The 25,917-nt window shown below is 41.7% G+C and overlaps 1 protein-coding gene and 2 pseudogenes across 1 annotated transcript in view; 1 reads left to right on the forward strand and 2 right to left on the reverse strand.

Moving 5' to 3' along the window:
- The window catches only part of Msh6 (DNA mismatch repair protein Msh6), a 746,240-nt gene that overhangs the window by 179,987 nt on the left and 540,336 nt on the right, over positions 1-25,917 (forward strand). The gene's annotated exons all lie outside the window — the stretch shown is intronic.
- On the reverse strand, positions 14,259-15,407 carry LOC145402165 (SCAN domain-containing protein 3-like; annotated as a pseudogene).
- LOC145402166 (KRAB domain-containing protein 2-like) lies at positions 15,407-17,714 on the reverse strand (annotated as a pseudogene).

Raw genomic sequence — 25,917 nt, forward strand, 5'->3', positions numbered from 1 at the left:
CCCCTTCCTCCACCCCCCTACCTCCCACCGATCCCCCACCCCTCTACCTTCCACCCTCCACCCTCCACTCTCCCTCCAATTCCCCACCCCCTGCCTCCCGCTTACGCACATAGCTGCCCACATCACAGGCGTTGTTGTCTCAATATTTATTCATTTCCTGGGTGTTAGAGTGTCTGATTGAGGGAAAATAAATACTGATTTATGATTTTAGGTTTCTAAGATTGTTTCTCTAGCCTTTTATACACATACCATGCATTTATTTGTTACCAGGCGGACATACATGTGCAGCGAGTGTTGCCTTTTTCACTGACAAATGATTGTTAGTATCTCCTTACTTTTTTCTGATTTATATTTCATGAGTTTCTCACATCTGCTGGTTATACTTATAACACCGTCAGTATTGAGAAATAATAAATATTTGATCACTGTCTGTACTGCTGCCTGTAATTACACAGGATGATATAGTTAGCAACAATGAAATAAAGATATGTACACTCAATCCTCGTAAATCGTGGCAGTTTGGGTCTGGACCACTGCCGCGATTTACAAATTCCGTGGTTTATAAATAATAACTCTTATGTGAAAAATGAATTTGGGTCTGGACTTTGGCCAACCACCGCCCACAGCACCCTACCTACACCTATCTAGGCACCATCAAACAGAAACATACAAATTTAGGAATATTCAGTGCATGTATTTAATAGAAATAAGCAACGTTAAGGGATCTCACCTTAATCCTATGATGATATTGCTTAAGTGAATGGAGTGGGGTGGTGTTGGGAAGAACTTAGAACCTCTCAGCATGAGGTGGGGGTGCTCCCTTCTCAACTCGACAAATGAGCTCCAAACGTTGACTGTACGACAACAGCGGCTGCTTCTTGATGCCATACTGCTTAGAGCACTTCATCGGGGGTTTGGGAGGGGCCATGGAAGGTAGGAGGCTGGGGGGAAGGTGCACAAAAAAAGGCAGATAGCTCTCGTACTCCACGGCGATGGTCTGTAGTGTGCGGACTGGCTGGAAGAACAACAACAACGTGGCGGCATTAGTATGCACACTTACCACCAGGGACAGGTGATGATTGTTTGTTGGGTCACGATTTTCAAATTGAATGCCGCGGTTTATGATTCTCCACAGAAAAGACCCACTTTGGTCCCTATGTCCACGATTTTCGTGAATTAACAGCGAGTTAAGGGTGCCAGCGTTATGACAGCCACTTAGCCGTGATTTACAAATCCGTGATTTATAAACACGCGATTTACGAGAATTGAGTGTACTGTACATACAAAAGACAAGCTCGTAGGCTTAACCCCATGTCCTCATCGCCACAGCCTTGGACAGTATTAAGCAAAATAAGAGTATCCATTCATCCATCCATCATCTAATCCTACGTTGCCCCATGAGGAGCGTAGGAGCCCGGGGCTAGGAAAGTTGGTCCTGGCATTTAAGATGAGAGTGACCAGCCTTACTCATCCCTGAGTGGCATTATATGAGCAATAAACCCCAACCATCCCTTGGATATAAACCTTCACTGGCTCAATCCGATTGGAGCACCTTTATTACCCACTAAACCACCAGGAGCCAAAATATGGTTATATGGTTACCACCCAGCATAGTAAATGGTTTCCTGGTGTACAGGAAACCATTTGGCTTGTCACTCAGTGTAGAGTCACCCACAGGCAGAAGGAAGAGGAAAGTATGAAGGAAAGAAAGACACAAGAGGGAGTGTAAAATCACCCACAGGCAGAAGAAATAGGAAAGAATGAAGGAAAGAAAGACAGAAGAGGATGGATGGAAAGAAGGATGGAGAAGAGGAAAGGGCAGACACCCGAGAGCAACACTACATCAAGTGAGTGGATGGTGAGTGCCCCCACCTACCACATAAAATAAGAGCAAAGTAAAATAAATTAGTAGTAACTAGTAAGAGATGGTTTTATAAGGATCTTTTAACTGTTTAGTTTGTTGTTTGTAAAGAAAACATCTCAAGAATCGTTCATGAATCACGGGAGATATAATGTACATATATTAGTGCACTGGTTTTTATGGAAAAACATGGAAACAGACAATGCAATCGTGTCGCCTACGTACCAAGAAATCACCTACCTACCAAGATGGCAATAGTCACCACGCTACCACACACCAATTTCTACGCAACTTCCCATCATTTTTGCAGCACTTGTATGGCGAGTAGAGCTCTAACGTTTTATAGGCCGATGTGTATTACTTCCTTTTGCATGCATATGATATTTTTTTCTCTATTTGCAAACCTTGACTTAAAAAAAAAGAAAAAATGCATCTGTCTATTTGAGACCTGAAAGGGTTAAATTCAGAGTTAACTCACCACTGTCCCCGAAGTTTTGGCTGACGAACTCTGATGACATGTGATGATGATGATGATGATGAACATGACATCAGTGACGTTGAAGATGATTAGCTATGCAGTTACCGATGACGGATGACTGGATAAGATGATGGTGTGTAACTTCATGGCATAAGGAGTCTACATGTGTGTAGACTCCATCTCATCTCCACTGTTAGCATCATCGGTGAGTGGTGGTGGATCATCGATATCGTCCTCAGAGGCAGGTGGAGAGGATGATGCACAGTCAGAGTGAACTGGTTCAGGGTCAGGTGGGTTGAAGTTTCAGGCACAGATACAGGCTGCTCAGCCTCAGGTGTGGTGGAAGAATATGAGTGCTTGACAGTAGCAGCAGTAAGAGGTCGCGTTGTCTTTGAGAAGAATATTGTGATAGGCAGCAGAGACTGCATCTGCTTCACGTCATCGAACAGTGTTTTGTAGGGCATTACAGTCTGATCTATGCCACTCATTATCTTCATCACCCTCACCAATGTTGGATCTGCATCGCCTTCATTATCTCCCCCAGCTTATCAAGAGTGAGGCCTTGCTAATGCAGGGTGTCATCAGGATTCTCCTCTGCATCCTCCTCCTCGCTTGCAGACTGCACGAGCTCCACAAATTCATCATCGGTGAGGTCCACATCATGTTCTTCCACCAGCCCCTTCTCCTCACCCTCCTCCATATCCTCAAACCCTTCACCACCTACAAGCCATGCCAACTCCACTGTCTTCCTCACAGCCTGGTTCACCTGCTCCTGAGGAGCAAATCCCACAAAATTTCCGGTGCACTTCGACCACAAAGCCCTCCAACTGCCATTAACTCTCTCAGGTTTCACATCCTTCAGACTCTCCTGCACCACCGTGAGGCAGTCAGCGATGGTGAACCCCTTCCAATAGTCCATGATGCTCAAGTCAGGGTTCACATCCAATGATGCACAGAGCCTTTGCATTGACCTCTGGATGTAATAGGCATTGAAGGCTGCTATTACACCCTGGTCAAGAGGTTGTGTTGGGCGGCAAAAACACAACCTCCACATCCTCACACATGCCCTCGAGTGACTGTAGGTGGCCCGGAGCGTTGTCCAGGGGCAAGAAGGCCCTTTTCCTGAAGGTATGACTGCAGCTCCATCAGGAGACAGTGGTGGAAGTAGTCCAGAAAAATGGTGCTGGTGGTCCATGCTCTTTTATTGTGCATCCAGAACACTGGTAAGAGGTTTTTGTTGCATCACTTCAGTGCTCTGGGATTTGCTGACTTATAAATACATCCTGGCTTGATCATGTGGCCAACAGCATTGGCACACATTATTAAGGTGCAGCGGACCTTAGTTGCCTTGAACCCAGGAGCCCTTTTCTCCTTCTTCGAGATGAAATCCTAGCCGGCATTTCCATCCATTATAGGTCTGTCTTATCGACAGTCCATACTTGCTCAGGCCTATATCCTTTCTCCTCAAATAATTTTCTGAAGTGCTTCCGGAAATGCTGCTGCAGCCACATGGTCTTCTGACGCAAATTCCCATCACCTTCAGATTGTGAAGGGAGAAACATTTCGTTTCGTTTTCATTTTTAAAGGCTCCAACATGCTTGCATGTGTCGGCCTTGGTCACCTAATGGCGGCTCTCCACGCTGCACGATCCATTGCAGCCTCCCTATGCAGTCCCTTAACCCTAAGGTCACACTTAATGACCTCGTCCCATGTCTTTCTCGGTCTACCCCTCATAACCCCACCCCCAATAGTAACACTTCTCACCTTCCTTACCCAGTTATCATCCCCCATCCTCTCCACATGTCCAAACCACCTCAATCTACCTCTCCTCATCACAACACCAATACACTCCAGTCCCATCCTACCTCTCAACTCTTCCATCGTAAACCCAGCCCCTCCAGGCCTTGGACGCAGGGACGCACTGCACACCTAATCATTATCATTTCTGTATGTCTGAGCCGACGAATATTTTCCTCCTTCACTGCCCAGGTCTCACTACCATACAGCATTACACTCCTAACACATGCTGCATATAAAGACCTCTTAGCACGTAGGGAGAGCCCTCTCAATGTCAGGAGAGCCAAGAGCTCCCTGAACTTCTTCCAACCACTTCTCACCCTAGCCACAGAGCTAGCTCCAGCCCCACCTCCAGCACACAACATGTCTCCCAAATAACAAAACTCTTCCACACACTCAAGAGATTCACCAGCAAGTTCAATCCTTTCACGTCTGACAATCTCCACCTGCTCACCCTGACACGCCGTACACATATAATCAGCATTATCTCGCAGTCTACCTCTGATACCACTACATCTCTTATGCACCCATTTATCGCACACACCGCACAAGATGGAATTACTTCCCACGCCCTTGTGGCAAACTGCACGTGGCCACTCTCCCTCGTCTTTGACAGTACCGCCACCAACCCTAGATATCATCACTTTTGTTTTATTTGCATTTACCCTTAAACCCTTTTGCCCCATACCATCTCTCCACTTCCTAAACCTTTCCTCCGCCTCCCTTTCGTTCTCTGCAATTAACACCAAATCATCAGCATACAACAACTCTCACGGAAGTCCGTTTCTAAAGTCACGTGAAAGGGCTTCAAGTACCATGATAAACAATATGGGACTCAAGACTGACCCCTGATGCACACCAACATTCACGGAAAACTCATCACTCAAATCTCCATTCACTCTCACCTGGGTGTGAGCACCTACATACATGGCCATAACCATCCTAACCAGCCACTCCTCCAAGCCAAGCTTTCTCATTGCCCACTTCACCACCTCTCTAGGGACTTTGTCAAAGGCCTTTTCCAAATCAACAAAAACAAAATAAAGATCCCTTCTCCTACCAATATTTTTTTCCTGAAGCTGTCGAACAATGAATATGACATCAGTGGTCCCCCTACCTGGCATAAACCCAAACTGCATCTCATCAATATTCACTCTTTCTCTAATCATACTTTCTAAAACTCTCTCCATTACCTTCATTATCTGATCTAAAAGCTTTATACCTCTATAATTTCCTCTTTCCAGGGTATCACCCTTCCCTTTATACACATTTACAATTACACTCTTCAGCCAATCATCTGGGACAACACACTCATAAATAATCCTATTTATCAGGTCAGTGACTAAACTCACCCGTATATCGCCTGAGGCCTTCAACATTTCGGCAGTGAACCCAGACACACCTGCTGTCTTCCCCACCCTCATCCTGCTTATTGCCTCACTCACAGTAGCAGTATCAATCAAAGGCCAAAGGCCAGACACTGGATCTGCTGGCTCCAAACCTTCCCTGTCCCAGTCAAACTCCTCAGTCAACAACTGGTTATAATGCTCTCTCCATGCATCTTTAATATCCTCACTGTTCACCACTACCCTTCCTTCATCATTCTTCACACACTGCTCACCTATAATATCCCGATTATCCCTCTTCACCTGACCTGCCACCCTAAATATATTTTTCCTTTCCCCATGATTTAGGTTATCAAGTAATTGTCTTTGTGACTCAGACTTTGCCCTGTATACCTCTCTTCTAGCCCTACACTTGGCAGCCAAATATTCCCCTTTCTACCACCCTTCTTCCATTCCCGGAAAAGCCTTCTTTTCTCCTTAACTGCGGCTTCTACACCCTCATCCCACCACCAAGGTTACTTTATGTCTTGGTGGTCCTCTTGTCCAACCGCATGTTACATCAGTAACTGTCAAGAAATTGTTCTTGAGGGCTCTGTACTGTTCATTAATGCCTCTGTCTACAGCTCCCTATTCAGCCACCACTCTCCTCAACTCGCTATAGAAGGCATCCCTTACTACTTGGTTTTTCAGCTTCCATATTTTCCTCCTAGGTACATAAGTCCTCTTTTTCATCACTTGTTCTTTAAGCACCATGTCACAAATCAATATTTTGTGCTGCTGCACACACTCCTCACTTCGTATAACTTTAACATCCCTCACTAACCTCGTATCGGCCCTCCTAACCAGAAAATAATCTACCTGACTGCTATTTCCCCCAGACTCATACGTAATTAACCTACTGTCTCTTTTCCTAAAATATGTGTTGCACACAATCATGTCCGTTGCCTCCCCAAACTTGAGTATCCTTTCCCCTTCTGCATTCCTTAGACCTTATGCACATCCCCCATGCACTCCTTCATAACCTTGTGCTGTTTCACCTACATGACCATTTAAGTCCCCTCCCAAAATCACTATCTCATCATCCCACATACCACCCACTACACGTATTAAATCATCCCAAAATCTATCTTTCTCTGATTCGTCCAATCCTGCCTGTGGAGCATATGCCGATATAATCGCAGCTATCTTTCTTCCCAACAGAATTTTCACTACCAATATCCTATTGCTTACTCTCAAAACATTCATAACATATTCCATCCATTTCTCCGCAACCATCACACCAAAACCTCCATATCCGTCTGTCCCCCCCTGCCAAAACAACTTATAGCAACAGTCCTTCCCAACAATCTTTCTGGCTGATCCACCCCTGTACCGGACTTCCTGCAAACATGCCACATCCACCCACCTCCTACTGAATGCCTCAACGACTTCCCTCGTTCTTCCCCTCAAACTTTCCACATTCCATGAACCCACCCTCATCCCCATGGGTGATTTACTGTCCTCAGGCTTGCTTTGAAACTTATTTTGTTTTGTCATCTTCAGTATTAATAAAGGGGGACAGACACGGCACAGGTCCCACTCACTGCACAGTCCCAGGTCCAGGCAATGGATCTGGGACCCCTAGCCCACCAGCTTACTAGTGGCTGTGGTAGTGGCCTCAGGGCACCCTGCCAGGACAGCTGCAGGGACACCCTCGTGTCTTGGCACTGCAACTATCCCGCCATTATACACCCAGTGATAGGGCAGCCTCCTGGGGCGCTACTCCCAGGTTCGGGCCCCTCTCTATTGGGCGGAAGCGGCAGCCTGGGAACCGCAATGCCCTGTACCCTCTAGCACAGGCCCGAGCCCCATCTCGCCCTGGACCCATGATCTATGCTGGCAGAACCCCCACCACGCCTCCCCCCAGAAGTCCGTCTCTTGAATCTATCGAATCAACCTTTGCTGGCTGTGAATTCAGGATGGGTGGTTGCAGCTGGTCCAGGGTCTGCGCTGGTGCTTGGGGTGTCGGGGTCGGGAGGTGAACTGGTCATCCTGTATTACAATCCCTTCGCCATAGCCTGAATCGCAGTACTGTCTACGGGATTTCCTTTCCTGCTTTGATCATTTATCCACACAGTGCTTGCTTCATCTTGGACATCGCAGTGTCTCTCACCTGTGACATGTGCCTCGCTGAGGGTGGTGCAATTGATGCCAATGCTGCCCTGATTTTCACCTCATTTTTCTTTGTGTACTGCATTGTGCTCCAATGTTAAATAATTTCCCAACACCAGCATAACTTATACCCTTCCTACACTTGTCTAGCAATTCCACATTTTCCTCCAAGCTGATTAGTTTCTTTCCCGTTTAGGGGTGGGCTTACCACTAAGGGGTGCGGGACACTTGGGCCCACGCTAGCGGGACAACACAAACACGTGTGGGTCAAAGCTATCACAAATAAACTGCACAGCTGGGAGGTAATTCACTCACAGATTAGCACAGCAATGCACTTTTTACCTTTGAACATGTGAGAGCACAATTATTAGGGACAAAACCGAGATCAGGAGAGATTTGGGGTGGCAGTGTATAGGCAGCGAAACAACCGTGACTGGCAGGACACAGAGTGAGAGGGAAATAGCCTAATAATTTATTAGGCTGTGGATATTTGATTGAAATAATATGTTTTAATGATTTTCGTAAGGACTTACATATGCTATTGTATATCTGTATTGAATTATTAAATAAAACGTCCTGGGAAAATGCAGATTAAGTAAAACTGGCAACATCACAGCCTTTGTTTCCCTGTCCCTCCGCTTCACAGGCCACTCACTCCTCCGTTTGAACTTCCATGAGTGAAAAAGTTACTACTTGACAGTATTGTGATACCAACTCTAATGTATGGAAGTGAAGCTTTGATCTTGTTGGAGGGACAGAAGTCGAGAGTGAGAGCTGTGGAAATAAATGAGTTATTTGAGAGGAACATGTGGAGTTACATGGAGAGACTGACTGACAAGTGAGGAAGTGAAGGATCGTTGTGATGTGGATGTGGATGTGATAGGAAGCATTAGGAGAAACACACTGAGGTGGTTTGGTCATATGGAGAGCATGGAGAGTGAGAGACTAAAGAGGAGAGTGTATGTGAGTGAGGTGGAGGGGAGGAGAGGGAGGGGGAGGCCAAGGATGAGATGGAGGGATGGAGTGAAGTACAGTAGGCTCGCCCAGTGCACGACATCACAGTGAGCGAATCGCATTGTGCGCGAGTGACCAAAAATCATAATGAATGCGCGAGTTTACCCCACAAAACACGAGGTAGAGGCAAGAAGTGGCTTAAAAACGGCATTTTCCATCAGTACGCGACCCCCCCCCCCACAACATGCCAATATTGACCTAGAGGCTCATGGGGAAGGTGCTCAAGTGGGGTCTGCAATAAGATATCGCCAATAACAGCTTCAATAATAACTTTTTCGGCAATAACAGTAAGTTAGAATAGATACCCAGTTTCTATAATAATGATGTTTATTTCGTGAATACCAAGTTCTTATACTGCCAATACGTCCATAACAAGATGAGGAATGAAACAAACAAGCAAGAAGGGATGAAGGAAATTGCTGAAAATGTGAGCAGTAGCGAGGAGGAGAGGGAGGATCCTCCCCTCACCACCTCCTCTGACTTGCCCACTGCCATCCTCCACTGCCCCACCTGACTCACCAGCCGCCTCCCTCTCCACTTTCACAGCCCCACCTGACTCACCTGCTTCACCTGGCATACCTGCAACCCCCACCATAATGACTGTTGCTGCATTCTGGAAGAAATGTAACATTGAACAGGCTGTAAATTTCTTCGTCAAAGCCTGGAATAATACAACATTGGCAACCGTTAAACAAGTGTGGTGTGGCCGGGGTGGTGGGGGGGGCACTGTAAGTGCGTTGCCACGCCTCAGAACTCTTGTTGTTTAAATCTATCAGGCCTGTTGTCTACTGTTGTTAAGGTTACTACCCATATTTTTGTTATTGTAGCTATATCTGTAATACAATGTCTGAAAAAATATGACCTTTATTATGTCTCTAAGGGCCAAAAAATGTCCAGGTATGACGGGGTACCGCCTATATGTAATTATTCCCATAAGATTTTGTATTCCCAGTATGCGAGGTCGTGGACCGCCCAATTTCTCGCGCACTGTGCGAGCCTACTGTATATGAGAGAGAGGGGTGTGAGCTGGGAGCAGGGCAGTGAAATGGTGGGGTACAGGGTGACATGGAGGCGATTTGTTGCTTGTTTGTGGCCAGTGGCCACCCCTTACGGGATTAAGGCGTCTGGCAGTAGATAGAATAATAATAAATAAAAGTAAATAAGTATGCTAATATCTTTAAATATCTCAATATTTTACAGTAATTCCTACAAAAATATGCAAATACAGTAATCCCTCCAATATCCGACGTAATAGAGCCAAAGGCATGTCCGGATAGTGATCCTGTTCGGATATTGGGCCCCAGACTCCTGGCCTTGTACTTATGGACCCTAACTCATAAAAACACCTATACAACTCCCTCTGGACATGCATTGCACCTTTTTGAGACCCAAATCACACCAATAAGGGACATAATAGACTGAAATAAATGCAAAAGAACCATAAAATGAGGTTTTAGAGGTGAGTTTATACAATATTAAACATTCTGGGTACTGACAAGTCCCTGGCTCTTGGACTGGTTTGAACCGCTAGTTTGCAGTCCACAGATAATCCTCTTCACTGTAAATTCTAATTTCTTAACATTGCACAACACAGTAAATTCCTGTGTGTTCTAGTGGCGAGGTATTGCAGTTTATTTACTGTTTATTCACAAAAAACAAGCACCTGTGGCTTGCACTGCTATAAGTATCTGCTCTCGATCGGAGTTTGGCTGTGACTATTGATGATGGCGGGGTAACAGAGTTGCCAGATTGCAACAGGCACATTACCAATCTCCTCAACTTTCATTACCAAATTTAACTTTTCATTACCAAATTCGTAACATGTAATCACTCTCCTTATAATTAACACCATGTTGATTATTTTCATGCTATGTAGAGTAGCAGATTAATCAGAGAGAGCAAACAATCCACCATCTCCATCCTGTGTATCCTCATACATGTGAAAAATCCATTTGGTAATGCATTATTCTGATTCATTACCAAACGAATTTTTCATTACCAAATTGGCCCACACTTGGTAATGATAAATACCAAATGGCAACCCTGACAGGGGGGGGGGGAGGAAGGAAGGGGTGAAGGGACCATGATGTAACAGCTGTTTGGTGCCACGCGGCAATTTCAAATTACGTGTGGGAAAAAAGTCAGATTTTTTTCAAATTTTTTGCGGTTTTTGGCCCATTTTGGGAATATTGGATCCCGGGACATTGCTCACTTGCGCAAATTACAAATAATAGAAAATAATAATAATAAATAAAAGTAAGCAAGTATGCTATTTTATTTAAATATCTCAATATTTTACAGTAATTCCCACAAATATATGCAAATGGTTTGCGCTTGCGCTTTGCGACATTGCACAAGCTAAATATTTGTCAGATTGCTCACTTGCCCAAGGTAATGAACTGTGGATTGTGCATTGTGCTTGCTCAAGGTCCTTCTTCATTTGCGCTGCCCATCACTATATTTATATAGATAGATAGATAGATAGGTATGTATAGAGAGAGAGAGAGAGAGAGAGAGATATTTATAGATAGATAGATAGATATACTGTATAACTATATACAGTATTCCCTCATTTATCTGGACACACACTTTTCGGGTGGTTTCATTATCCAGATGTCAGACTTTGGCTCCATTAAACCATTATCCGAGTTTACTTGCTGTTATCCTGACGTAAAAATCCCCAAGAACTTCGGCTGGCCAGCCGACATGTTCAGACATTTGGTATCGTGGCTGCTGGTCTTGAGCCATGAGCAGGAAGTTGTCCATAACCCAAAACCAGGCCTAAAATGTCCATCCACCCCTTTGCTGAATGGTCAAAGTTGCGCACTCGTCCTATCACTCCCAGTTAACCTCCAGCACTCGAGTAATTGGACTGTAACCCACAAGCAGTGTCAGAATGTCCATACGCATTCCCCACCGAATGTCCAGTATCACGCAGCCACCGGGGCTAAGTCTTTCCCGACCTGCACCTCCATCGAACACAGACCACAAGCCACGAGTACATGTTCGGCAGCAACAGCAGTCCGCCTCTCCATCGAAGGTTGAAAGTCTCCTGGTCACGGGGAGTTGTGTTTCTGCATGGCCACTCGACATCTAACAGACCGCAAGCCACGAGTAAATGTACGGCAAATGTGCTCGTCTGCCTGTTGACAGAAGGGGAAGAATCCTGCCCACAGCCTCGCTTCTCCCCCCCTTCCCATTCCTCCTCCATACCCTTCTGGCTCCCCGCTCCCTCCCTCAGTCCCTATCATCCTCTGTGGTGATATCACTGACTGGTGAGTTTTCAAAGTTTTTTGTGATTTATTCAACTGCTTTTAGTTGTTACGAAATTCCGTAAAATCCACGAGAAAAATCATGAAATTATGCACATAGACATACGCTTAAATTTTGGAAGGTGTTGACAAAATTTTGAACTAGGATGGTGGGAAGTTATATGAATGGAATCTTAGAGGACAAGATTTAAATTTTGTATAAGGAAAATTCTGTGTTTTTTAAAATGGGAGTTGAAAATTGAGGGCCTCAGTTCCATAATGTTGTAAGCACCACTCCTGGGGCTTGTGGATTTATGGGTACTGACGACTGCCTCAGGTGTATCACTAACTTCCCACAAGTAGATCTCAACAAATGATGACAAAGAAAGTGTTAAAAAATCCAATAATATCTTGATAGATAGGTTTATTAGTCCCGGAGCAATGAACGAAAAACTTTGACCGATATTTTTTTTTTTTCGGCGGTACTTACGTTATGGAAGTGAGGTCCTCGATTGCATTCCCCAGTACAAAGAAACAAATGAAAATAAAGTAATTGTTTAATATAGAATGAAAAAAGTCAAAAGAAAAAAGAGATTTGCTCTGGAATAGATTCAGAAGACACAATATTGAGAGGGCATTTAACAGCTAAACATGCAAGAAATGACTATACAAGGATAAGGAGGGAAGCTCTAAAACAGAGTGAGGGAGACATTATAAATACAAGTAGTGATCAGCCTAAGCTATTTTACAGCTACATCTGAAGCAAAACCAAGGTTAAGATAAAATACAATCCATTACGCACGAGGGAATCATTTGTACACAAGAGAAAGATATTTGTGAAACACTGTATAAAAACTTCCAATCAGTTTTTACAGAAGTAAATAATTTTGAGAGAGATGATGCATTCCCACACACATATTACCAGATACACAAATATCAGGAAAGAAGTACAGGAAGAGTTAAATAAATTTGACAAAGGAAAAGCATATGGTCCTGACGTAATTTCAGGTTGAGTGCTACATGAATGTGCGGAAGAGTTAAGCAGACCATTATATTTGATATTCAAGGAATCCATAGGTCAATGTAAACTACCTGATATTTGGAAGAGCGCAAACATTGTTCCCCTGTTCAAGAAAGGGAATAGACAGAATCCACTCAACTACCGACCAGTAGCCACTCTTTGGTCGCCCGGGCAAATACCACATCTCTCAACACAACACATACAACAACACAGTTTTTTCTACACCGAGAAATGATTCCCCGTCTACTATGATAGTGTTACAGAAACATTACAGAAAATAGAAGGATGAGTGGACAGTATCTATTTAGATTTCAAGAAAGCATTTGACAGAGTACTGCACCAAAGACTTTTATGGAAACTGTACCATCAAGGAGGTATCCAAGGCAACATGTATTGTTGGATGCAGGGTTTTCTCAGAAACATGGAAATGAGAACAGTTCTAAGGGGAAATTACTCATCTTGGAGGGAAGGGACTTGCGGAGTTCCACAGGGTTCAGTGCTGGAACCAATTTTGATGTATATATGTTACGGTCATTTTGCGAAATTGGTCATTTTGCAAAATGCCCGGCCATTATGCAAAAAGACCAAATCCGTGGTCAGTTTGCAAAATGACCTAAATATCTGGTCATTTTGCAAAAGGACCAAAGTTTTGGTCTTTTTACAAAATCACCAGTATTATCGTTGGTCTGTTTGCAAAATGTCCAAACAGCAAGTACCCAGTTGAAAAAAAAGGCTAGTAAATGATAAAAGGTAGTGAACGTAAAATAGAACAAGTTGAAAGAAAGGCGAGTAAACGATAAAAGGAAGTGAACGTAAAATATTCATTCTTAGAAAATACATTAAACCTTAAAAAGTATGTTTATTCAACCTTCATGATATATTTTTTTTTTTTACAGAAAATGGTCTTACATCCTTAAGTGGGTGTGTGCCTGTGTGTCATGTGTGTGTGTGTGTGTGGGCCTGTGTGTCATGTGTGTGTGTGGGCCTGTGTGTCATGTGTGTGTGTGTGTGTGTGTATTTACCTATTTGTATTTTCCTATTTGTAGTATACAGGAATTGAGCAATGCTCGTGTTGTCCTGTCTCCATATCCACATTTATCAAGTCTACCTTTACACACATGAATGTTTTTCTCATGCACCACCTCTTTGTCTAAGTCGTTCCAAATATTTAAGTATTTACCTAATATACCTAATTGTGATATACACGGAATGTACTTTGCTCGTGGGTTTCCGTCGCTGTTTCTCAATGAGTCAAATTTAGCTTTAAACTCGTTTAACTTTTTAGACTGGACGATCTCTTTGTGTGTGTGTGTGTGTGTGTGTGTGTGTGTGTGTGTGTATCGGACTTGTTAGTGCAAGAGGCACTGCATTTGCATCTGCTGTTGCATAAAACATTGTTTTTTAAACACTTGCAGCATCTGGTCAGACATGACTTAGTGCAAGAGGATTTAGCGAATCCCTGACCTTGTCCCATGGATTTTTGCAGTGGCTACTTCCCGCAGATTTACTTCCCGTTCCTGTACTACATCTTCTATCAATAGGAATTTTTCTACACATTGAGTAAATTGGTTGCGAGTGTACACCTGCTTAAGCAGGCTGTGCTTTGTACCAAGCTTGTACGTGCCATTGTCCAATGCCTGAACAACAATGGCCTTCACATTAGGAAACTCTGCACGTCCGCTGTCAACTAATGGAACAGGAACCATCACAGTGTCCCCTGTGTGGACTGGTTTAAATCACCTCACAGAATTATCCATCATTTTTTTTAGTTTGTTTCTGTTGTTCTGTGTTGGACTTCATTTGTTCAGTATGAATACTGCGATTCCAATTGCAGATGGAACAAAGCACGGGCTCATCAGCATCTTCATTCATCACAGAACACGGAGTATAAGAGTGACATGGGTTCCCACACACCTTGCACTTATTTGAACCAAAGTAGCTTTCACCACAGGAGATGCAGTTAATGACAGCGGATGGTTCTTCTTGCTCTTCAGCACCTATCTCTTCCTCCTCTGTATCTGCATCCACCTCATTGACAACACCTAGTGCTTCTGCAAGCTGCTCCTCCGTCTGCATACCGTCCATGACTTCCTCTGGTACAGAAGATGCGTCAACACCAAGACGCCTCTGGTATAGAAGATGCGTCAACACCAAGACGCCTCTGGTATAGAAGATGCGTCAACACCAAGACGCCTCTGGTATAGAAGATGCGTCAACACCAAGACGCCTCTGGTATAGAAGATGCATCAACACCAAGACGAGCCTTCTGTCCATACATGGCCTCATATGGTGTTCTTCCAATTCTGGAGTGAAAGCGGGTTTTTTTCTTCCACTGGACAAAGCGCAGTCCCTGTGACCATTGTGTAGTGTTGTTGTCCTTCATCCAACATGCAAGAATTGCTTCAGTATCCTTGTTGGCTCGTTCCACCGAGCCCTGCGATTGTGAATGTCGTGGTTTGCCATGAACCAGGTTACACTCTGGCCACATCACCAGAACTTCCTTGATAAGCTGAAAATTAAAACTGTGAACATCAAACCTTGTCATATATATCACCTCGCTAAGTTTCTGGTGTCTTTTTGTGACCATGTCTGATATTTCTGCTAAGTTTTATGAAAATTGGTTGATACCCTTAAAGGCATATCTTCACCATATTGGGATATTGTTTTTGTAAAACATGTGGTACCTTGTCTTCCTTTGAAGATGCTGGCCAGGCCGTCCAGGTATGTGAAGTGTTTGCCTAGGCCTATTGTGTGAAGTAAGTGTGCTCCCTCTTGTTTTCCCATTGTGGGATTTATTTGCGTTTTTAGTCCATCAGACTCATCGTATGCTGTGCAGGACACACGATTTTAGGACTTAACGTATGCTCTACAAGTATAACTACTATAGGAGTGTGCCATTATTTTTTTGGAAATATATGTGTATGACTGTTTTTTTGTTATGTATCTTATGTTATTATATATTATATATATTATTTACATTATATATTATAGAAATACTATATATATACTACATATATTACACTTTATATTATACTTTATGTACTATATTATTTTATTGGGTTTTTCCTATTTTTTTTTATTTTTTTTGCTGATTATAAGTAATATTATATAAAGACTAAGATAAAAGTGGAACAAAAGACTAAAGTGAAGACTAAAGTGAATATAAAGAATATATCGAAGGCAAAGGACAAAGGAAAAGGAAAAGGAAAGACACTGCTGTCAGACATAGAACTAGAGACTCTTGTGAACACCAGTGCATCAAGTGTGACCTCTCAGTGTGTCTCAGCCACAGCTAAACCCTGTGTACCGATTGTGAGGGGATGTAGGTCAGTAAAAGAAAACTAAACATTGTGTCTTATATTATCGTCATATTATCGTCATATAAAGTATCAGTCCTCATCATTTGGGTCTTAAAATCATAGTTTAGTGTCAAACGAAATTTACAAAGTCATTAGGGTGTATATACAGGGAACCATAACGTCATAAAAAATTTGTATAGTGAATTTTTTTTTTTTTTTTTTTTTTTTTTTTTTTAAAGCCCTTTTCAGGGTGTCTTCCCACAGTGACCCTCATGAGCCAGAAGTGTGAGCCACTTACAGGATACGGCCACGGGACCTGAGAAGCAGCATATATAATCTCAGATCTTAAATCCTCATACGGGCCGAGTAATTAATTTTTTATTCAGTAACGTCAAAAAAAAAGGCAATTTTGGTTAGGTTCCTTTAGTCACCCATAAAACATTTTTATTTTTCAATAATTACTAAAGTAAGTATATCACAGGAAAGTAGAAGAGTTGTTCTTTCTTTTCATGGCCAGAAACCCAATAAAAAATGATTACAACCATGTGTTTTGATTTTTCAAAAAAGGAGTTGGTTACACTCAACGTATGTCATACAAGACAGGTCCAACAACGTATGCCTTTAAGGGTAAAGAAATATATTCTGTACCTTATTTGAGAATTCTCTACCATAGTCAGACTGCAGGATATGGGGGGCTCCTTTGTCACAGAAAATGTCAACGAGGTGGAAAGCAATCTCTTCAGCAGTTTTCGTCTGTAGAGCCCGAAGACACACCATCTTGGTCAAGTGATTCTGATAGTTGAGAATGAAATGATGTTTCCCATCTGGCTGGCTTTGCATATCGATTAAGTCGACCTACAAACAGACAGAGTCGGACCCATTTTAGGGAGACTTTCAGGTCCTTTAGGGCAATGCGTAATTAACTTCAAACTCTTTTACATTGGTATGATGTGCGGAAATACAACATTATTCTTTCCTAACAAATACGGCCTTAACCAGTGCTTGTTTACTAACCTGAGCTCGTGAGTTCATGCTGTTTGAGACAGTTGGCTTGACAATCACAGATTTGCGTACAGTGGTTTTTTTCAGCTGACACTTCTCACACAACTGTAAATACAACTGTATTTGGGATGTTGAAATATTGGCATATTTTTCACTTGTTTCCTTAAACATAACAGTTCTACCTCCATGCCCACTTGCACAATGAACAGCATTGATCAATCAAACAAATCTTCAGCGCATACGAATCTAAGCTGAGTTTCCTTTTCCTGCAGTTTCTGAACGTTGATACTTTCAACTGTGACCTCAAGAATTTCATATTTTCGTAACAACCGATAGTCCTTTTGCGTCTTTTTCATGTTAGGACGTTTAAGTTCATTCAAACGAATCAGAATTTGTTCGTATTCATTTCTTGACAACAAACTCGAAGTATTTAATGCTTTGTTTTCCTCAGCCGTTACCAGCTTTGTATAAAAAACACTTCTTTTATTTTCCATTGTACAGATTTTCAGAGTATAATAAAATACACACAAAGTAATAGGAGTAGCACCACGTTGCCCATCCTCTCCTGACCTTCAGCAGTGCCTGACTGATAATGGCCTCACCAGTCAGCTCCCATTACTACTATCTGACGCACACACAAACACTCGTTTACTCGCCTTTTTTTCAACTGGCTACTTGCTGTTTGGACATTTTGCAATCTGACCAAAAATAATACTGGTGATTTTTGTAAAAAGACCAAAACCTTGGTCCTTTTCCAAAATGCCCAGATATTTAGGTCATTTTGCAAATTGACCACGGATTTGGTCTTTTTGCATAATGGCCGGACATTTTGCAAAATGACCAATTTCGCAAAATGACCGTAACACATATACAGTATATATATATATATATATATATATAGATAGATAGATAGATATAGATATACAGTATATATATATATGACATAGGCAATAACATTGGAATTGAAAGCTATCAAAGTATGTTTCCTGATGATGAGAAAATACAAAGGAAAATTACTAACACAGATTCTTGCAGAGAGCTACAAGAAGAATTAAATAAACTTCATGAATGGAGCAATAAATGGCAAATGGAGTGTAATGTGGACAAGTGTCATGTAATCAAGTTTGGTAAAAGTGAAGAGAGACCAGATTGGGATTACAAGTTAGGAAGATCAACCCTAAACATATCAGAAAGTGAGAAGGACCTAGGAGTGATTATCATTAACAGACTATCTCTGGCTGACCACATCAGTGACACAATATATAACGTATACAGTGCTTGCCAATGTGAGGATAGCATTCACATACATAAATGAAGACATGATGAGAAAGATAATAACATCATTCATCAGATCAAGCCTGGAGTATCTGGAATCCACATCTCAAAAAATACAAAGATAATAATGAAAAAGTACTAAGGACAGCTGCAAGATGGGTACCAAGCTTAAGGGATCTAAGCTACGAAGAAAGACTAGAAAATTTGAATCTACCAATGCTACAGGAGAGAAGAAAAAGAGGAAACATGATGATGTTATATAAATGCATCTCAGGGAAAGAGAAAATAGACATAAATGAATTTTATAACTTATGGGGAAGCATCAGCAAGAGGACACTGCAAAAAAGCAATGTAAAGTGAGAGGTGATAAAGACATAAGGAAATTCAGTTTCCCAAATAGGGCAACTGATCAGTGGAATGCACTACTGAATGAAATAGTGTGTGCCACAGTACCAAATGAAGTAATGTGTACCTAAACTATTTATAAATTTAAGGATATGTATGATAAAAATTGATTAATACCCGGGACAGTACGAGCTTGACTCATTCCTGTAAAGATACAATTAGGTAAGAAACATACACACACACTTGTAAGTAGAATGTTTCTAAATAATACCACAAGATGAACACCATCTTTAGTAAAATGAATATGGAAGGAGTTAAAAAAAAAGGGATGAAGAGAGAAAACAGGATGATGAATTCTATTAGGAACTGGTTGAAATGGAAACATATAACAAATTAGTAGAGAGGATGAATGAACTGGAGAGGGCTCTCCAGAATGAAATGGATGAAATTAAGAAGCAAATGCACATGCAGAAGGAAGAAAATGAAAAATAATTAGTGAAGGAATTAAAAAAGACACAGCAATAGATGAGCTGTCAGTTGAGGTGGGTTCATTTCGAAGGAAGATTAGTGAAATGGCAAATGCAATTGTCAACCATGAGAGTATTATGAAGGAGTTCAGAAATGATGCAGAGACAATTAGGCAAGCAAGCAGTCTGATACATCAAAGCAGTGATACTGAAGAGAAGATAACCCAGGTGAACGAAATGATTGGAAGTTGCGAAGATGATGTGGAAACTACGTATGCTGAAATGGTGAAAGTGATGAAAGACTTAGAAACAAGAGTCAAAGAAAAAAGCGTTATTAAGGAAGTGAAAGAAATATTCAAAAACAACCCAAAATTGGTCAAAGATTCAGCAGATATCAACAAATCTACAGTGATCACTGATATAGATGAAGAAGAAATAAAAAACAAAATTTCGAGAGATAACAAGGAGATTGCAAATTTAATGAGCATATTGAAGGAAGTATCAGATGTAATCTGTGATAAAGACATAGGGGAACACAAAAGGCCAGGGAAATATGAGAGAATTTAGTCAAGGCCTCTGAAAGTAACATTCCAGGGTGTGAACACTGTGGAGGAAATACTATAAATTGCAAACAAACTCATGGAAAAAGAGGAATTTAAAAAAGTATGGATGAAAAGATGCCTAACTCAAGAGGAATTGGGAATACTAAAGGAGAAGAGGGAGGAGGCAAAAACAAAGAATGAGGAAAGATCAGAGGAAGAGTAAATCTTTTTTACAAAGTAATTGGATTGTAGGTAAGAAAGTGGTACAGAAACAACAGGGAATAAAAAGAAGGAAGGTAGTAGACTCAAGTTATGGCAAGTATGTAAACAAGATGATTATGTTGAGGTACTCAAATGTAGATGGAAAGGTGTCTAAATTATTAGAGATGGAAGTCTGTTCCAAAGGTACCACATATTGTTTGCCTGACTGAAACAAAATTAACCCCCAAAGATATCAAACAATACCTTATACTTAGAGGAATGCAGCATAGTGAGTCCTTGATAAACGAAAACCCGAAGTATGAATTTTTGATGCTACGAAAGCAATGAATATAGGACAAATTCCACAATACGAAAGTATCTGTCTCGATTATACGAAAGAAAATACAAAAAATTCAAAATGGGGACTCGCTTGCGGTGAGGAAATGAACTAATTCCTTTGTGGTAAACAATTTTTTGTGTTCTCAGCTGAGTCCATGGTTTTGGGACAATTTGCTGTCAGGTCAGTTCACCATCATAGCAATAACAAGACAATTTGCCGTCAGGTCGATTTCCCGTCATTAATTACATATCAGTTTATTTAGCAAGTATATTAGTTTTTGAGTTATATGAGTTATGAAGGTGATTGTGGTTTATTCTTTTTACAATAAATGTAAAATATAGCATCAAATAGTTGGTATTAACAGAAAAAAATAGAAATACTGTATATTGAAACGTGAATCAGGTGACACGATGTTTTACTTCATCGCTTAACATAAGGCTACATATGACACATTGGCATTTATATAAATGCCTAGTAACCTCAAGTGAACGATCGACATACTCTAAAATTATACGAATAAGCTTCATATTACGTCTACATTCTCAGCTAATCAGGTAGTTATTATAGTATTAATCAAGTAAGTATATTTGAGGCCCCTAATAACATAGTGTACTGAATGCCACGTGTTGAAAACAGAGAAAAAAACAGTTAAAGTTGCGTAACTTTCAAAATCCTATAACTTTGGAACTAGTGAATATTTTTTAGTACTTTTTTATTTTTTTAAGTTGAAGTTCATACTTTCATGTCATGCTAATCTTGGTAGAAGAGAAATAGTAGCATTCTGAAAGGTACAATAGCTGCATTTTTCTCCAGTGTGGTTATTGAGAGACAAAACATACTTTCAGTATGCATTTTTAACAATCAAACCAACCAAAGATATCAATGGGGAATGTTTACACACGCAAAAGCCCAGTGTTTCTGAGCTTCTTACTATTGTTTTGTGCCCACATCTCTGGCCTCCTTGCTCTTTTTCTGTTATGAGAAGGACCAGCAGCTTTTTGCTCACTACTAGAGTCAATCATGTTCTCGAGACAATGAGAAAAGACACTTTAACAGCTCTGAAAATAGCCAGTTAATCCAGGCAGTGTTCTAGGCTGGCTGGTAAACAAAAAATTGCATCACGTCACGACAGATTCCTAGATCACAGTTGCCAGTGTCATCCTGAGCTCTCTGCCTTTCCCATTTTCAGTACATTATGGCTAACTTACCCTTAAAATCATGCAAGTTTATGCTAAAATATTCCATTATGTTAGAATAATGGTACAATAATTAATAATGCTAAGAAGACGTACAGTATTTAAGATATTCACGGAAGAGATAAGCGCAGCGTGTGAGGCAGTTTGTGGAGTGAGGAGGAGATGCAAGGGTGTGCAAGGGACAGCATGGTGGAATGATGAGGTGAAACGAGCTGTGGAACAAAAGAAGAAGGCATATGGTGAATGGTTGGCGAGTAGAGGTAGGGGAGAAGATGAGAGAGAGAAGAGAGAGGTATATGTGAGCAGGAGAAGGGAGGTTAAGAGACTGGTGAAGGAGAGTAAGAAGAAAGTGGATGAAGAGTTTGGGAGGAATCTGAGAGTGAAATGGAGGGAGAGTAAGAAATTGTTTTGGAAGGAGGTAAAGAAAGTAAGGCAGTGTGAAAGGGGAAATAGTATGGGAGTGAAAGATGGGAATAATAGATTGTTGGTGGAGAAGAGAGAGAAATTGAGGAGATGGAAGGAGCACTTTGAGGATTTGTTGAATGTAGAGAGTGAGAGCAGTGTGAGTATAAGTGGTTGGGGAATGGCTGGGAGAAGAAGAGATGAGAGGAGGGACGAAGAGATCAGTAGGTCGGAAGTAGTGGAAACGATGAAGAAGATTAAGCTGGGAAAGGCCCCAGGAATTGATGGCGTGTGTGGTGAAATGCTTAGGTATGGGGTGAGATTGTTGTGGAGTGGATATGGAAGTTGTGTAGATTGGCTTGGGAAGAGGGAAGGGTTCCAGAGGACTGGAATTCAGGTATAATTGTTCCTCTGTACAAATGAAAAGGGGAGAGAGAAGTATTTGGTAACCATAGGGGTATTTGCCTTCTTAGTGTGACTGGTAAAATATATGGTAGAATACTCATTGATAGGGTTAGGCATATGACAGAGGAGCTAGTTGGAGAAGAACAAGGGGGATTTAGGAAGGGAAAAGGGTGTGTAGATCAGATATTTGTTCTAAGATGTTTAGTGGAGAAGTATCTAGAGAAGGGAAGGAAAGTGTATGCTGCCTTCATGGACTTGGAGAAAGCTTATGACAGAATAGATAGGCAAGGTATGTGGAAGGTATTAAGAATATATGGAGTGGAGGGGAAATTGTTGAGTGCTGTGAAGAGTATGTACGAGGGAGCTAGGGCTACGGTGCGAGTGAATGGTGAGCTGAGTGAGTTCTTTGATCTCAGTGTGGGACTGAAACAGGGGTGTGTGATGTCTCCATGGCTGTTTAATAAATATATGGATGGGGTTGTAAAGGAGGTGCAAGGTAGGGCAGTGGATGTGGGGCTGGCCCTAATGAATGAGGGTGAGATTTGGAAGCTTCCGGTGTTGCTGTTTGCTGATGATACAGTATTGTTGAGTGAAGATGAATGGGAGTTGCAAGGTCTGGTGAATGAATTTGGGACAGTGTGTAGGAGGAGGAAGCTGAAAGTTAATATAAACAAAAGTAAAGTTATGGTGTTTGAGAGGAATGAAGTCACAGAGTTTGCAGTGAGGTTGGATGGTGAGGATATGGAGAATGTGAGTGCATTCAAGTACTTGGGTAGTGTGATGAGTAAGGATGGAACTTTGGGGGATGAAGTACATGAAAGGGTACAGCAGGGAAGAAAGGTTGTTGGTACACTGAAAGCAGTGATGAGAAATAGGGAGGTGAGTATGGAAGTTAAGAAGTCACTGCATGATGGTATTGTGATCCCTACCCTGACGTATGGAAGCGAGGCGTGGACCTTGCAAGAGGGGAACAAGTCAAGAGTGAGAGCAGTGGAAATGAGTTACTTGAGAGGAGCATGTGGAGTGACGTGGAGGGACAGGTTGACGAATGAAGAAGTGAAGGAACGTTGTGGGGTAGATGTGGATGTGGTTGAAAAGATTAGGAGAAATACACTGAGGTGGTTTGGACATGTGGAGAGAATGGAGAATGAAAGACTGACCAAGAGGGTGTATGTAGGTGAGGTGGAGGGAGGGAGAGGGAGGAGTAGACTGAGGATGAGGTGGAGGGATGGAGTTGAGAGGTATATGATGGAGGGAGGGGTGAGTTGGGGGGAGGGGAGTCAAATGGTGGGTGACAGAGTGACTTGGAGGCGTTTTGTCTGCGGCCACCCTTTGCGGGATTAGGGCATCGGGCTATAGATAGATAGATAGATAGCTATGAAAAAAATGCATGACTGTGAGCTTAAAGAAATGCTAGTATCTGGTAACACCAGACAACACATTGCTGGCAGGCACTTGGTACATTCCGTAACCAGCATGAAGGCTTGTTGACGCACTGAGGTGTAGCGGGCAGTGAGACCATGTTACAGAAGGGGAATGTGGACCGTAATGCCAGTTGCTTTCTGTACTTCGTGGTTGCCTTCCAGATCAAAGAGGGTTTGGGCTACACAGTGGTATGCTGAACACGTTTTCACTTGCAGTGGCGCTTGGTACACTATGTTATTAGGGGCCTCATTTATGGAATGACGGGGAATCATCTTGGGTGCGAATTGACCTGATGGGGAAACATCCATGTTTTGATGGCGAATTGACTTAACAGTGAATTGTCCCGGGACCAAGTCCACATCACTCCTCGCAGCTTTGTTGTATGTGAGGATATTTTTGCAGCTCTACACCTTTTTGTATTGTTTAGACATGCCTCCCAAGCGCCCTGCATCATCTCCAGCATTGAGGAGCCAGCTGCAAAGAAGCAGCAGCACCATACTCTAACTCTGGAGAGGGAATTGGAACTTATAAGACGCCACGAGGATGGGCAGGGAGTCTCGAAGATTGGGCGTGCTTTAGGCCTTGCAGCTTCCGCTGTTGGGACAGTGACCAAGAAAAAGGAGATGTACAAGAAAATGGCCACCTTGTTCTGTACTGTACATCTACAGGTATTACTTACTTCAAAATAGGAGGGATAAAGTTTAGGTGGGGAGTCCGAGGGGGTCCTGGGATGCATCCCCCATTTCTATGTATATTTCAATGGGGAAATTGTTTCGATATACAAAATTTCAAATTATGATTTTTTTTTTGGTCCCTATCCCTTTCGTGTATCGAGGACTTTCTGTATATGGAGAAGAGACAGAAATTTAAGAAAAGGAGGAGGAATTATAGTCTACAAGTCACAGAAATAAAAGTAGATTTCCCCTCACAAGTAGAACTGACTGCATTGGAAATTAACACATCTGAAGGGAAATTAATTGTAACATATTTATACATGCCACCCAATACAAGCACTTGGGAAAGGATCAAATATGAAGACCTGGGAGTAATTACAATTCAGAGTTTCAGAACATTGCTACATAGAATGGAAGAGAAATCTGAAAGAATTATAATAACTGGAGATTTCAGTACAAATATAAATTGGACTACTCTAGATAGAAGAAGCCATGAAAGCTGTTGGGATCAAGAGCTCCTGGATCTTGTGCAGGAGTTTTTCCTAACACAGCATGTAAAGGAAACACCAGAAAAAGAAGACTTGATCCATCAGTATTAGATCGTATATTTACTAGGCAAGAAAATGACTGACATTATAATGTATCACTCCGTTCAGCCAAATCGACCATGCGTTATTAATTGCAACTACAGGATTGCATATGACAGTTACCAGTAATGAGAGTTACAAAAAGAGTCAAAACTACAGAAAGGACAACTATCATGACCTGAAGAGGTACTTCTTAGAAACAGATTGGGAAAAAGAGCTTAGAGGACAAGATTTAAATGTTATAGATAGAAAATTCTGTAATTTTTATGAAATAGGAGTCCAAAATTACATCCCTCAGCACAAAGAAACAGAAATGAAAATAAAGAAATGGTTTAATACAGAATGTAAAAAATCAAAAGAAAAAGAGACTTGCTGTGTAATAGATACAGAAGATATAGTAGTGACAGGGCATGTAACAACTATAAACAGGCAAGAAATGATTATACAAAGATAAAGAGGGAGGCTCAAAGACAGTTTGAGGAAGATATTATAAATAAAAGCAGTGATCAGCCTAAGCTATTTTACAGCTACATCTGAAGGAAAAGCAAAGTTAAAGATAAAATACAGTCCATTACGGATGAGGGGATCATCTATACTGAAGAGAAAGATATTTGTGAAGTACTAAATAAAAATTTCCAATCACTTTTCACAGAAGGAAATAATTTTGAGGGAGATGATATGGAACATGCATACCTGCATGTATTGCATGATGTACAAATATCGTAAAAAGAAGAACAGGAAAAGTTAAGTGAATTTGACAGAGGAAAAGTGTATGGTCCTGACGAAATTTTAGGTTGGGTGCTATATGAATGTGGAGAAGAGTTAAGCAGACTATTAT

The sequence above is a fragment of the Coenobita brevimanus genome, chromosome 57 (genome assembly GCF_032717465.1).
Source record: "Coenobita brevimanus isolate Jiangsu-jjx chromosome 57, ASM3271746v2, whole genome shotgun sequence".
Taxonomy (NCBI): Eukaryota; Metazoa; Arthropoda; class Malacostraca; order Decapoda; family Coenobitidae; genus Coenobita; species Coenobita brevimanus.